We start from the raw sequence: 14,529 nt of genomic DNA, 5'->3' as shown, positions 1-14,529 counted from the left end.
AAGTCACTTTGATGAATACCTGGCCTCCACTTTGTACCATGGAAATCTGTGAAATGCATTAGAGTCATCATTTTCTGTTTGTTCCTTTCAGTTGTATTTTTAACTATGCATACGCTTAGTGAAGGTCAATTTGGCAATAGGAGTGATCTTCCAAGTAACAGTTATTTTGTTGTCGCCAGGATGAAAAAGATAAAACTTATTTGATAAAACATATGCAAACAATGACGCAGCACATTGTGGACGGCTGCAGAGAAAACCAAGTTTTCTGACACATTAATGACAATAAAGAGTATTATGCCACACACTTCTGAAAATAGCAGTTTATGCATTCACAAGAATGAAGTGGTCAAGGTTTTTTGTGCTTTCTGACTAAACATCAAGAAGAACTTTCTGACAGTAAGAGCTGTTCAGTAATGGAACAGACTCCCACAAGAGGTGGTGGACTCTTCTTCCTTGGAGATTTTTAAACAGAGGTTGGATGGCCACCTGTCATGGATGCTTTAGCTGAGGTTCCTGCACTGCAGAGGGTTGGACTAGATGACCCTCAGGGTCCCTTCCAACTCTACAAGTCCATGATTCTAAAGGGGAGCTTGACATAGTGCTGCTTAAGGCTCCTAGTGAGGCCTCTGCATTTGCAAACTCCAAATCAAAATAGCAAGTCATCATGCCCAGCCCAAGAATTGTTGCTGCCTGAGGCAGAATTGGCAAACCACCTCCATCCTGCCCCAAGTCAAGGTACATGATAATGGCCAAGTTGTTAGGCAATCCCCAGCCCCAGCCCAAGTCAAGGTACGCAAGGCTGGCCTAGTTATTTCATGGACATCTGTCTCTTGGAGTAAAAATGCAATAGGTGAAATAGCCATTAACAATTTGCTTTGCTTTTCATAGCTGCCTGCGGCAGTTGGTGGGGTGAGCACTGCTAGGGAGAAAGTTAGCTGAATTCTTCTCTGTGACGGAAGAGCATCACCTGCTTTTAATTTTTATTTTTGCGAGGGGGAGTTATCAGAAGAAGAAAAGCAGAAAGCAGATATGCAAGCTCAGTGCAACAGTGGAACACTGCAGCGATCTGCTGGTCCCTGCTCTGAAGATAAGTACATAACATTGCTGTATGCACATCCTTCAGTGAAGCTCAGGTGTCCTTTGAGGCTGATGAGGCTCTAAGGCAATTTCAGATCAAAACATGTCTCCATGGTCCCCAGTAGGGTCTTTTCCCAATGGGGAGCATAATGGCTCAAAGCCAAAAGTTAGGTTTTTGCTTGGATGATTTGCTTGTGCATCCAATTGCTGCTTTAAAAAAAAAGAAACCAGCACATGCCTGTATAATAATTATTGAGGTCTGCACAACAAATCTTCACATATCCATATGCAACATGTGGGAAGGTGGAAATACTTTCACATCAGGGCTGGTGGTCTGGGGGCAGAAAAGCAAGCTGGTGAGTTAATGAATTGGGCACTAAAGGTCAAGAGCAAGTATGTGCAATTGATGAAAAGCTGTGGTGGAGTCTCCTCCTTTGGAGGTCTTGAAGCGGAGGCTTGACAGCCATCTGTCAGGAATGCTTTGATGGTGTTTCCTGCTTTGCAGGGGGTTGGACTGGATGGCCCTTGGGGTCTCTTCCAACTCTAGGATTCTATGATTCTATGGTCTTGGGCACTGGAGTTGCTCCCACTTAGGAGCCAAACCAGGAACAAGGACTCATTGGCTCTTGATGCTGCTTGACCTCTGCTGAACTGCAGTGCCACCATTCAGCCATTACCAGCGGTGGTGCCTAAGCACAGCAGACAGAATTCATTTTATTCATTTTCATTTATGCCCACCTTTCTTCCAAGGAGATCGTGTCAATAAGTTCCCTTTTCTCAGAAAATTGGTCATAAAGAGTGTGGGGTGCCTAGCTCTGTCAAAAGTCCCTGGTTTGAGACCCCATGTGCCCTGAGGGGAGAAAGTTTATTTATGCAGAAAGCAAGTTGTTCCATCAATTCAACAAGCAAGAGAAAACAACAAGCATTTCTTGAAGACTGAAGGCTTTAGCAAAGTACGGTTATGACTTTGTCCCACTTCTACTTTTTCTCTACAGCTACTATACTATTAACATCTTACAAACACAGAATGCTCTCAGCTGGTCATAAATAAACCCAGAAACTGTATTCACATCTGAGTGTAGTTATTGCATTACAAGAAACAGCCAACTCTAAAGGTGAAGCAGAGTTCAAATTTCAGTGGTTGTTATTGATTCTATTTTGTTTACTGCTATGGGGTACACTCTTATGAAAGGCAGTATATAGGGAAAGAATCAAACCCAGCTAGAATGACTGGAGGGCCTCCCAAAGCTTTTAAAGTAAAGTTTGACAAATCTTTTTTTTTGTATGTGTAAAGGCTAGAATGGGAGTCAAGGCACAGCTTAGAAAGCAGCCGGCTCAGGTCCCCAGAGTTATAGAAGAGCTGAAGTTAAGTGCTGCAGCTAATGAAGTCCATGTGAGCAAAGCAAGATGCTGAACAGAAAAGGGTTGAACAGGACAAGAGCAACACGTGAAACAGCATCCAGGATGCACCCTTAAAACCACAAGAGAGCAGTTGCTTGGTGACTTAGGACAGGCATGCAACAGCCAGCATGCAGCAACCTCACACGCAGCTGCCAGGGCTCTTACAGAAGGGGCCACAGCCGTTGACTGCTCCATCCTCCCCTTCATTTTTTACTGAGGGAGTCTGGTTCTGGAAAGTGGCACAATGCACTTGATGCCCTTGGGCATTGTGAGAAATTAAACGACAGCTTGCCACACAGAGTGCTGTGAGAGCATTTCTGCTGTTTATCACCAGTGTTGCTGCCACCGCCATATCTGCCTGCCAGGGCTACCCAAACAGGAGCAGAACCCCACACCTAGGAAGGGGCCCACAGGAAGGCCATTGCCTAGAAGGCCCTAAAACCTGGATCTGATCTCCTTGCGGAAGTACTTTCTCTCTTTCTTGGTCAAAAATTCAGTCCACACAAATTAACTGAGCTCCATAGAAACTCTTTGCCCCATTTGCAGAACTCAGCTGTGCACAAAGCACAGATTGGCCAGGAACTAATGAAGTCACTAACCCACTTCCCTCGTGCTCCTAGAAGCTGTATTCTACTAAAAGAAAGAACCAAGAGAAAATATAGAAAAAGCTGAATGAATATTGTTATAGTTTTTGCAGGGGCAAGATCCCCCAAAATATCTGGATTCAGTAAAGGATTTTGATTAGTTGGAGTATTGAAGATTGGAAAAATTCAAGCTAAGCTTCCTTTCCCTCACCTGGGATAGAGGCATTAACATGACAAAAGGTGCTGGTGGCCCATCAGAGAAGAATTATTGGGCCTGGGCAGACAGAGGTTGCCATAGTGATGGGGTGTATAAAATCACATTTGTGGAGTTAGGAAAAGTGCATCTCTAGAGCAAGGTGTGCTGGGAAGAAAAAAGGAGAGGACATCTTGGGCAGGCTGGCTGCAGGCTGGCTAAGAGAGATGCCTTGGACATAGCAGCCTTGGACTAGGAGCCAAGGTCCTTTCAGCATTCCCCCATAAAATATTTGAGGGGGCTGAGACCCTGCAAAGTTGATGGGTCATTCATATGATGTGCATGGAGGGGGCAGAGCTTGCATGCTGATCCCTATGGGTCCCCTCACATGTTTCCTCCACGCATCATGGGAGCTGGTGTTGTGTGGTGGCCAAGATTGTGAGCTAAAACATTCTCAGGTCTCACTTCAGCCAGAAACCCATCATGTGACCATAAAACTTCATCTCAGCTACTCCCCCACCACCCCAGTTATACTGGTATATCCTAAAGATTTGTAAGATTACCAAGAGAATATACGGTAATTAGCATCGTTTCAAAGACATCGTTCCAACCTTCCCCAAGTGGAAGGAGTTCTGGACTCCCTCCATGCAGACTGAAGGCATAAATAGGTGAATCGACCCTATTTCTTATAGCACAACAGTCTCCGCCATGTCTTCTGTTCTCCAAAGGGACACAGACCCTGTGTATGTGCCTGGGACCCCATGGGCTCTTGCCACCGCTTGGCAGAAAGAGGGGCAGGCACTGGACTTTTGTAACAGTATAAAGGAAGATGGGAAAACACACTTTTCATGGGCATTGTGTTCATTATTCCAAAGCCGTGTATGTGTGTGTGTACAGTGGAACACAATAGCAGGATAAAAAGCATCTTTCAAAAGAAAGAAAATGCAGCGTAGCTGGCAATATGATCATTACTCATAGCATGTTGTGAAGGTAGAGAACAGTATAATTATTCTTCCTTTGAGACTGCATGGTCTTAGTTTGAGTAACTGTTAATTCCTTCAAGAATAATTTTATTAGCATTGCTTTTGCACTATAAAATTTGTTTGGAAAGGCTATTGCAAATCTTTCTAGAAGATGCTTAAATATTTGCATGAATGCTATTATTTATGAAACACTAGAAAGACAAAACCTTTCTTTTCCCCTCCCTCCTCTGGCAGTTTTTGGTCCTCTATTATTCTCAAACATTATTTTCTTCTGGCATCATCACTGCACTGTGTAGAGAAATTACCGCTGAATTATTAACCCTATTACAACAGGACGGTATTACTTTGCATGCTATCTAATCTAACAGTAGCTTTTGAAAATAATATACTTCCACAGGGTCCAGCAAGCAAGCAATGGGATTTTTTTCAGTGCTAAAAACTTCACTCCCATCCATGAAATCGACCAAATATAACATAGAGTATAAATTTGTAGGATGCAAACTGGGTCACTTCATTCATGCAAATCAGGACCTGCAGCTAGGAAAGCAATCCTGGATGAACACAGACACCGGTAACTGGAAGGAAAGGGTGAGGGAGTTTCTCCTGCTCCCTCGGTCAGGGCAATGCCACCCTGGCTCAGAGCACAGACCCAGCAAAGCAGATGAGCAGCCATCCCAGCCAGCCTGTCACAAAGGCAAGCTGAGAGGACCATGACTGTCATCACTGGTCTGCAATACACTGACAGGAGGAGCAAAGGCTGAAACTAGCTGGCTGGTTATCTTTCTTGGATAAAGCAAGAGTTTGGCACCCACTGTTGTTTTTAGTTCAAAGGCATGAGAACTAAGAGCTCTCCTTCCCCCAGGAATGCATAAGACGTGTTGCAGGCAGTCCAGATGGATGTGCTGGACGCAGCAGGGCCGGCTAGCCTCATGGGGCTGAACCTCCAGAGGCGGCATTCTTAAGAGCGCTCCCCCTCCCCCTGCCACAGCTACACCAGCTACGGCTGCTGCAGCAGCAACGGCTTCTGGCAAGATGTCGCGAGATGGCACCAGAACCCACCGTTGCTTCATAGCTGCCACTGCACAACCCAGGTAAGGGAGACTTTGAGAAGGGGGGCAGCAGGGGGGGGCAGTGGCACCTTCCCGTTTCACCTCCAAAGAAGCCAGGTCTAGGAAGTGGGCTTCCTGTGATGTAGCTTTGTCTGTCATTCCCATGAGCTTGGACTGCGCACACTGGTGGGATAAGGGCACTCCAGCTGGAATGTTTACCTTTGCTCTATTAAAAAGGTAAAGGGACCCCTGATTGTTAAGTCCAGTCGCAGACGACTCTGGGGTTGTGGCGCTCATCTCACTTTACTGGCCAAGGGAGTTGGCGTTTGTCCACAGACAGCTTCCGGGTCATGTGGCCAGCATGACTAAGCCGCTTCTGGCAAACCAGAGCAGCGCACGGAAACGCTGTTTACCTTCCCGCCGGAGCGGTCCCTATTTATCTACTTGCACTTTGACGTGCTTTCAAACTGCTAGGTTGGCAGGAGCTGGGACCAAACAACGGGAGCTCACCCCGTTGCAGGGATTCGAACCGCTGACCTTCTGATCAGCAAGCCCTAGGCTCTGTGGTTTAGACCATAGCGCCACCCGCACCCCATTCGGCTCTATTAGCCTTCATGATTCTTGCTGTATGCAAACTGCAGGTGCCAACCACACTCAGTTTATTAGACTTTATGTAGGCTTATTACACTATTTATGGTTTAATATGCTATATGAAAGCCAGTGTTGTGCATTACGCTCAGAAGCAGGCTAGCTATGTGTGCTGTATGCCAAGTCTTGCTGCCCTTTGGCTGAACACTCATCCTGAGGTGTCCCCTGTAGCTACCTGAGAATGCTAGCTGAGAATGCAGAACAACCTGAAAGGCAAAGACTATCCAGCATGGGATGCCAGGAGTTCTTGCTGCAAGCACCGAGGCGAGGCAGCCTGGAAGCTATAGGAAAGCAGAGCTCTGACATTGCTTCAGGAGCAGTGAACCTTAGACTGACTGAGCCCTTTATACAAGAAGCGGATCTGTTCCAATGGCAAGCTCCACCTTAACTGAAAGTGCCCCAGCCCACTCCAGCAGACTTCACTTTTGGAACGAGGCAGGTTCTGGTTGTACTGGGCCTTCTGTGACGACGTCCTCCAAGTCAGAGGCGGACAATGTGATGTCCTTGGACTGGAGCGGCACTGGAATCATGAACACATCTTGTAGAAGGGCTTTGGGGATTGTGTGAGTTTCCTTCGGTCCTACCCAACAGAATTTGTGTATCCAAGGTGCTGAAATTAATCTGATTGAATAGTTTCTCAAACCTTTAGGTTATTTGGGAAATTTAACTGGAAGAGAAAATATTCTGGCTTTGCATTGGAATTCCTAGGCATTTGCTGAATCCCTAAGCCAAACAAACCTAGTTGTAAGATCCTTGTTGAGATTTATATTTTGAAATGGGCTCATCTAGCATTTATTCATCTTCTTCAAGTGGAACTTTTCACCCCTTTCCTTTTTTTCTAATTAAACTCCTTCAGCAGAAGCAACAGGGAAAGGCAGAAACTTGCAAAAGCCTAACTGAATGAGAGATGACAAAGGCAACGAGAAACGAAGCGATGGCTTTCATTCTCGTCACACAGAACCTTGCTCTCTCAGCTCAGCGCCAATTTCTGCTAGAGAAGGCTTTACAATGAACTGGGGAAAAGGACACTTTCTTTTAAATCTGTGGCTCCTGCTGGCACTTCATCTGAGGTTTCTTTCTACGCACTATTATTAAATGCACTCCAACCACACAAAGAACACTTAATTTATTTATTTCTAAAGTAGAACAGCTAATTTAGCAGCAGAGCTAACCTTGACTTGAGCAGGCAGGGAAATATCTCAAACGTACAAAGGCTTGGCTTTTGAAGGAAGCAATTCCCCCTCCCCCCCAGTTCACCACAAAGGCCTTTAAGGGCCTTTCCAATTGGGACATTTAATGTGCTCTCAGTTTCTCACTTTCCCAAACTTAAATTCAGTTCTCCACATTTCTGCAACAATTTGAGATTTATTTATTTTTAATCCTCGTGAATTTTCTTCAGCATTTTAGTGTGAATTTCTCTCCATGAACACATTTCTGCATGCTGCTTTAACTACTGCACACTTTTTACAAGCAATTTTTCCTAACATAATGCATTTTTTGTATATTACCCTAGCTTCCATTTTTATGAACATTTCCCCAAATATGCATTTTTGTAAACATTCTTTGGCAAACTGCATCACAAAATCCAGATCAGTGTGAATTTCAAATGGCTGTTTCAATTCTCCTATTGTTTGGAGAAGAAATCCACCCTTAAATGTGAGCTGAATCAACTTTCTTGTCCCTGTTGACACAGCATCTGTGGTGATCTCTGTGTGGTCTTTAACTTTTTGCAAGAACTTTCATACACAAATGTTCACTTTTTCTTTGTTTCCTTTTTTGTGCTACAGCACTCTGGCAACGCACCAAATTAACTTTGCTTCTTTGTGACATATTTCCCTTTTTTGGCAATTTAATCTTTATTGGTTTTAAATATTGAATCCACTCAGCACGAAAAAACCCAAAAGAAAACAAACAAACAAATCACATCCAATTAAAAACACAGACATATAAAATAAAGTTCTTCCATCCATTGAGACTTCCGTCTTCCTCAGTATGGGTCCTTCATTTCCTTGTTGACTGCATATTGTATAACTTTTCATTTATCATAAATTGTAATTTTTGTTGCATATAGCATTGCAGAAGTTAATCATATTTCCTGTTGATGTCAGATGCTGGAATTCTTGTGTGTTTCTTTTTTAAAACAAGTGAAGGTTGAGCACAAGAATCTCAGTCTTAAACACTTTTAAAAGTGTAACTGCAGTGTCTTAGTATAGCAGCACAAAAAAACTGCACTTGAACGGGAGAAGCTTTTACTAAAGTGCTGTGGCAATTTACTAAGTCAAAATTTCTTCAAACAAAGAAAAAAGGAGAGGTTTTGGTGGACACACACAGAGGTGTTCTCCATAGGACTTTTTCACTGCTTGCTTTCTTCCCCTACTACCCACCCATTTGTTTTATGGAACTGGTGCAGTTATGAAATCAGTTTTGAAAGGTTCAGTCTGCCATCTTAATAGAAAATGGCATCCAGATGAGAACCTTCTCTTTGATCTTAGAAATCATCATGCAAAGTTTGGTTATGTCTTAAGTGGAGTCCAAATGCATTTGAACAAACAACTTTTCCAAATATAGTATCAGATAATATCAATACAAATGTTGTCAGCTGAGGACATTCACAATTAAATAACAATAATTAAGGCAAGGTTTATCATTTATGTCATTTTACAATGGGTTCCAAAGGTCACAAACAACACAGAATTATTTATCATACAAATCTATATTCCTCCACTTATTATAAATCTATTTAAAAAGAAAATCTCATTATTCTCTAATAAGAGATTGTATGCTTGTTTGGTATGGGATTGGGAAAAGATTTGTTTGCCCAACAATTTGGAGCGAATCTTTGCTGTCTGCATCCAGTGGCTCATGCTCAGATTGAAACATAAACATGCAGATTAGATGGCAGGTCTCCATATACCTGAGTCATGCCTACCTATGATTTAAAACATATATTCTTAATTATGAGGGTATTCTGGGTTTTCTCTTTCTTTTTAAACACCTTTTTTCTAACAGCTTAACAGTATATTTACTGAGATATAATGTACAATGTTAAAAATACTCTTTTATTTACAAACTAGCCGGCCCGGCCACGCCTTGTGTGGGGTTTTGTTTGTTTGTTTGTTTGTTTGTTTTTAAATTCTCCTGACCCCGAGAGTATTCTGGAAGCCCCTGTTTTCCTTCTTCCCTGTCCCTTTACAGCAGGAGTCAGCAACCTTTTTCAGCCTTGGGCCGGTCCACTTTCCCTCAGACCATGTGGTGGGCCGGACTATATTTTGGGGGGGGGGGATGAACTAATTCCTATGCCCCACAAATAATTCAGAGATGCATTTTAAATAAAAGGACACATTCTACTGATGTAAAAACAGCACGGCGGCCATTTTAAGTGAGGGCACTGGGTAGCATTCTCCCCCACCCTCCCCACAGCTTCTCCTGTTGAACTCTTGCCTGGCACCTCTCTGTCTCTCCCCCCCGCTTTCGCCTTCCTCCCCACAGCTTCTCCCGTCGAACTTCTGCCTGCCTCCTGTTTGTCTTTCCCCCGTTTTCGCCTTCCTCCCCACAGCTCCTCCCGTTGAACTTCCGCCTGCCTCCTCTCCATGTTTCCTGTTTTTGCCTTCCTCCCCACAGCTTCTCCCATTGAACTCTTGCCTGGCACCTCTCTGTCTCCCTTCCCCCCCCGCTTTCGCCTTCCTCCCCACAGCTGCTCCTGTTGAACTTCCGCCTGCCTCCTCTCCATATTTCCTTTTTTGCCTTCCTCCTCACAGCTTCTCCCGTTGAACTCTTGCCTGCCACCTCTCTGTCTCCCCCCACTTTTGCCTTCCACCCACAACTTCTCCCGTTGAACTTCCGCCTGCCTCCTTTTTGTCTTTCCCCCGTTTTCGCCTTCCTCCCCACAGCTTCTCCCGTTGAACTTCCACCTGCCTCCTGTTTGTCTTTTCCCCATTTCTGCCTTCCTCCCCACAGCTTCTCCCGTTGAACTCTTGCCTGGCACCTCTCTGTCTCCCCCCCACTTTCGCCATCCTCCCCACAGCTTCTCCCGTTGAACTTCCACCTGCCTCCTGTTTGTCTTTCCCCCATTTCCGCCTTCCTCCCCACAGCTTATCCCGTTGAACCCCTGCCTGCCTCTTCTCCATATTTTCCCCGTTTTCGCCTGCCTCTCCAGAGCTTCTCCCGTTGAACTTCTGCCTGCCTCCTCTCCGTATTTCCTGTTTTTGCCTTCCTCCCCACAGCTTCTCCCGTTGAACTCTTGCCTGGCACCTGTCTCCCTCCCTCCCCCCCACTTTCACCTTCTTCCCCACAGCTTCTCCTGTTGAACTTCCGCCTGCCTCCTGTTTGTCTTTGCCCCATTGTTGCCTTCCTCCCCACAGTTTATCCCGTTTAACTTTAATATCTCCTCCCCCCCTCTGAAAACCTGATACATGGTACAGTCCGCTCTGGCATTGAGCCTGGGGTCAGAAGGGACCATAATGATGCAAGGAGGGGGGTGGGGAACTGGTAGGGTCCTTATACATTTGTGTGCGGCGCTTTTTCCTCTTCTGATAACTGGAGTTTCCTTTGTAAGCGATACAGCAGTGCAGAAAGGATTGTGTGTGGAGACAGGATAGGGAGCGAAGCATAGTTGCTGAGCTTTCTCATCCTACATCCCCCCCCCGCCATAAGGAATGGTATGGCCCGGGCCTAAAAACCTTTTCCTGCCTGGAGCTGAAACTACTAAGAAGAGTTTAGGCCTTCCTCTTTACTGTTTTTTTGGTGGTAAGGCCCTTGGCAGAGGCTGGGGCTGGGGAGATTAAGGGGGGGGGTTGTGCCTGCTGTCTGAAAATGGCTGACTGAGGTGAAGGAGGTTTTTGTCCTAATTTGATCCTGTTTGGTCCAGCGGTTACAGAGCAAGGTGGTTTCCAGAAGCCATGCATTGGAAACTATCAACCTCAACAGCACCCTCAGCTGTTGTTTTATAGATGTAAACAAATCAACCCATTGGCATGTTATTCCTTTGGCACATACCATAAAGTCAGTTTTATGAAGACTTTTCTTGCCTTCTTACTTATTATGTGACTCTTGAGATCCTATACATATTATTTTCAACTTTCTCTAAACTATGGTATCCTGTACTAGCACATGTGAAGCAAGTATGCTCTAGGTCAGGGGTAGGCAACCTAAGGCCCAGGGGCCGGATGCAGCCCAAAAGCCTTCTCAATCTGGCCTGCGTGTTTTTACATGAGTAGAATGTGTCCTTTTATTTAAATGCATCTCTGGGTTACTTGTGGGGCATAGGAATTTGTTCATATATATATATTTTTGCAAAATATAGCCCGGCCCACCACATGGTCTGAGGGACGGTGGACCGGCCGATGGCTGAGAAAGATAAACAAAAGCATATATGAGGAACTTGGATCTTTGTGAATTTATATGCCTGATCCACATTGCTTGGACACTGTACACTTCTCAAAAGGTTGAGATTGAAATTCATATTTTTGTAGAGTATGTGCAGTTTAGATGCATTTTTAGAGAACATGCATATTTCAATCTGTACTTTGAGAAGACTGGGCTCATGTTCTCCTTGTGGGCTTCTCAGAGGTATTTGATTGACCACTGTAAGAACAGGATAGTGGACTAAATGGGGCATTGGCTTGATACAAGAGGCTCTTACGTTATTTTAATATTTTAAAGATTTTTTTAAAAAAAATCAGCTTTCCTTTTCTTTTTTGCATATCAGTGTGCTACTAAGCCCACAGAAGCAAAGTCAGTTTTTTAAAAAGGCTTTGGGCTAAAAATTTCACTCTGCCCAGCAATAGGATCTAGCAGTCCACAGTGACTGGTCATAAGATGCATGTATGTGCAGGCTTGCATCTGATTGGTCATCAGAGAAAGAGGCTGAAAATGGGCTCCAAATGTAACTTTATTTTTTTTTAAAAGAATTTATTAGCATTTTCATAATATAACACAAACCCAGACCCACACCTACAAATACAAAACAAATACAAATACACATAATGTCAGGATTCTTCTTCTTGTTTGTATACCTTACACAAAAAAAAAAATTCTATTTCTGAATCTTGACGTTTGACTTCCCCCGCCTTTTCACCTTCGGTTTTAAATCCATATTCTGCTTTCTTAACCACTTTTCTCTATATAAAAAAAAATTAAACTTCCATTAAAAATAACACAATTATCTTAACAAAATCGAAAATTCTTTCTAGTAGCACCTTAGAGACCAACTGAGTTTGTTCCTGGTATGAGCTTTCGTGTGCATGCACACTTCTTCAGATACACTGAAACAGAAGTCACCAGATCCTTAAATATAGTGGGGGAGTGGGGAGGGGTATTACTCAGAAGGGTGGTGGGAATGGGTGATAGGCTGATAAGTGTGGAAAACCTGTTGACGACTCTAAACGGCTGCAATTAGTATTGCAGGGAAAGGCAAGGGGTGAGATGGCTAAAGATGGCTTTGTTATGTATAATGAGATAAGAATCCAATGTCTTTGTTCAAACCAGGTTTCTCCATGGTTTTAAGTTTGGTGATTAGTTGCAATTCAGCCACTTCTCTTTCCAGTCTATTTCTGAAATTTCTTTGTATTAAGACAGCTACTTTGAGATCTTTTATAGAATGTCCTGGGAGATTGAAGTGTTCTCCTACTGGTTTCTCTGTCTTGTGATTCCTGATATCAGATTTATGTCCATTTATCCTTTGGCGTAGGGTTTGGCCTGTTTGTCCAATATAGAGAGCTGAAGGGCACTGTTGGCATTTGATTGCATACACAATGTTGGAAGATGAGCAATTAAATAGTCCTGAGATGGTGTGTTTGATGTTGTTGGGACCAGTAATGGTGTTATCCGGGTTTATGTGGCAGCAAAGTTGGCATCTGGGTTTATTGCAGGCTCTGGTACCAGTGTCCATGTTGAGTCCTGTTTTTGTATTATTGTGGGTGAGGAGCTGTTTGAGATTGGGTGGCTGTTTGTATGCGATGAAGGGTCTTCCTCCCAGAGCTTGAGAAAGAGAACTGTCATTGTCTAGGAGAGGTTGTAGATCTCTGATGATGCGTTGTACTGTTTTAACTTGGGAGCTGTATGTGATGACTAGTGGTGTTCTGTTATTTTCTTTTTTGGGTCTGTCTTGCAGCAAGTTCTCTCTGGGTATCAGTCTGGCTCTGTCGATTGTTTAACTTCATCAGGTGGATATTTTAGTTCTAAAAAGGTTTGCTGTAGATCTCTTAGGTGAGAGTCTCTGTCTGTAGAGTTGGAACAGATGCGGCTGTAACGTAGGGCCTGGCTATATACAATGTATTGTTTGGTATGTTTGGGATGGTAGCTAGAAGCATGTAGATATGTTTGTCGGTCAGTTGGTTTACGGTATAAGGTGGTGTCTATGTGTCCATCCTGTATTTTTATAGTAGTGTCCAAAAAGTGTATTTCTTGCATAGATTGGTTCATAGTTAGGTTGATGGTGGGGTGAAAGTCATTGAATGTCTTGTGGAAGGTGTCCAGGGTCTGTTGACCATGTGTCCAGATAATAAAAATATCATCAATGTAACGCAGGTACAAGAGAGGTTTGAGGAAGTTTAGGAAACGTTGTTCTAAATCTGCCATGAAGATGTTGGCATACTGTGGCCAACAACCACAGTATCTGAAGAAGTGTGCATGCACACTAAAGCTCATACCAGGAACAAACTCAGTTGGTCTCTAAGGTGCTACTAGAAAGAATTTTCGATTTTGTTTTGACTATGGCAGACCAACACGGCTACCCACCTGTAACTACAATTATCTTAGTCTTCCTATTATAACATAAATCTTAACCAAATATTCTTATAAAAGCTAAACTTATTTCTTCTGTCCTTTATCATGCTGCTTTTAACTTAAAATTCAATATCTCCCTGCTTATTTAAAATAAACTTATAATTAACAGACTTCACTCTCTGATTTCAGATACCATGACAGACCATTTGGGTTATGCATTTAATATTTCAACCCACACCCCCTCTGTCCATTGTCTTTCTCTGTCTTTCGCCAGAACCGGATCTCCAATTTTCTTCTTCTAAATGTCCACAGATCCAGGCAGCATTCACAACAGACCTTGCATCGAGCTTCAGGGTGTCCATCACTTCTTTTTTGGGCTCCTCCGTTTCTTTGTACCATACTTCTTCTTCTTGTAGAAATCTTAATTCCATGTCCCTTGTCCCCGAGCTCCCACCTCGGGGTCTGGATATTATAAATTTTCCCGTTCCAGGGCTGCCACCCCCAGAAATCGGTTCCTTTTCCCGGAGTCGCCCAGCCATTTCAAACCATCCTTCAAGCACCCCTCCCAGCTCTTTGCCAAGGTTTGATTCCATTGTGTAAAACTTTTGAAAAGCCTCCTCTGTGGGAAGTAAGTCCTTTTTATTTACAATCCCACTCAAAACTTGTAATTTCCGATTAAGCAGTTCCAGCTTCAAGACAGTGAGCATTTCTTCATCTTTTAGACCAGAGTTCAAAACAAGTTCGAGCACAAAGTCCAGCATTTTGGAATGGAGGGTGAGTGTCAAATTTCAGTTCCTGTCTCTTCCTTCCTTTGTTTCAATTGTTTCCCACGACAGTCCAAATCGTCGCCATTTTTCCGAAGCCGGAGT

The sequence above is a fragment of the Lacerta agilis genome, chromosome 4, assembly GCF_009819535.1.
Source record: "Lacerta agilis isolate rLacAgi1 chromosome 4, rLacAgi1.pri, whole genome shotgun sequence".
Taxonomy (NCBI): Eukaryota; Metazoa; Chordata; class Lepidosauria; order Squamata; family Lacertidae; genus Lacerta; species Lacerta agilis.
This window is presented reverse-complemented; position numbering follows the sequence as displayed.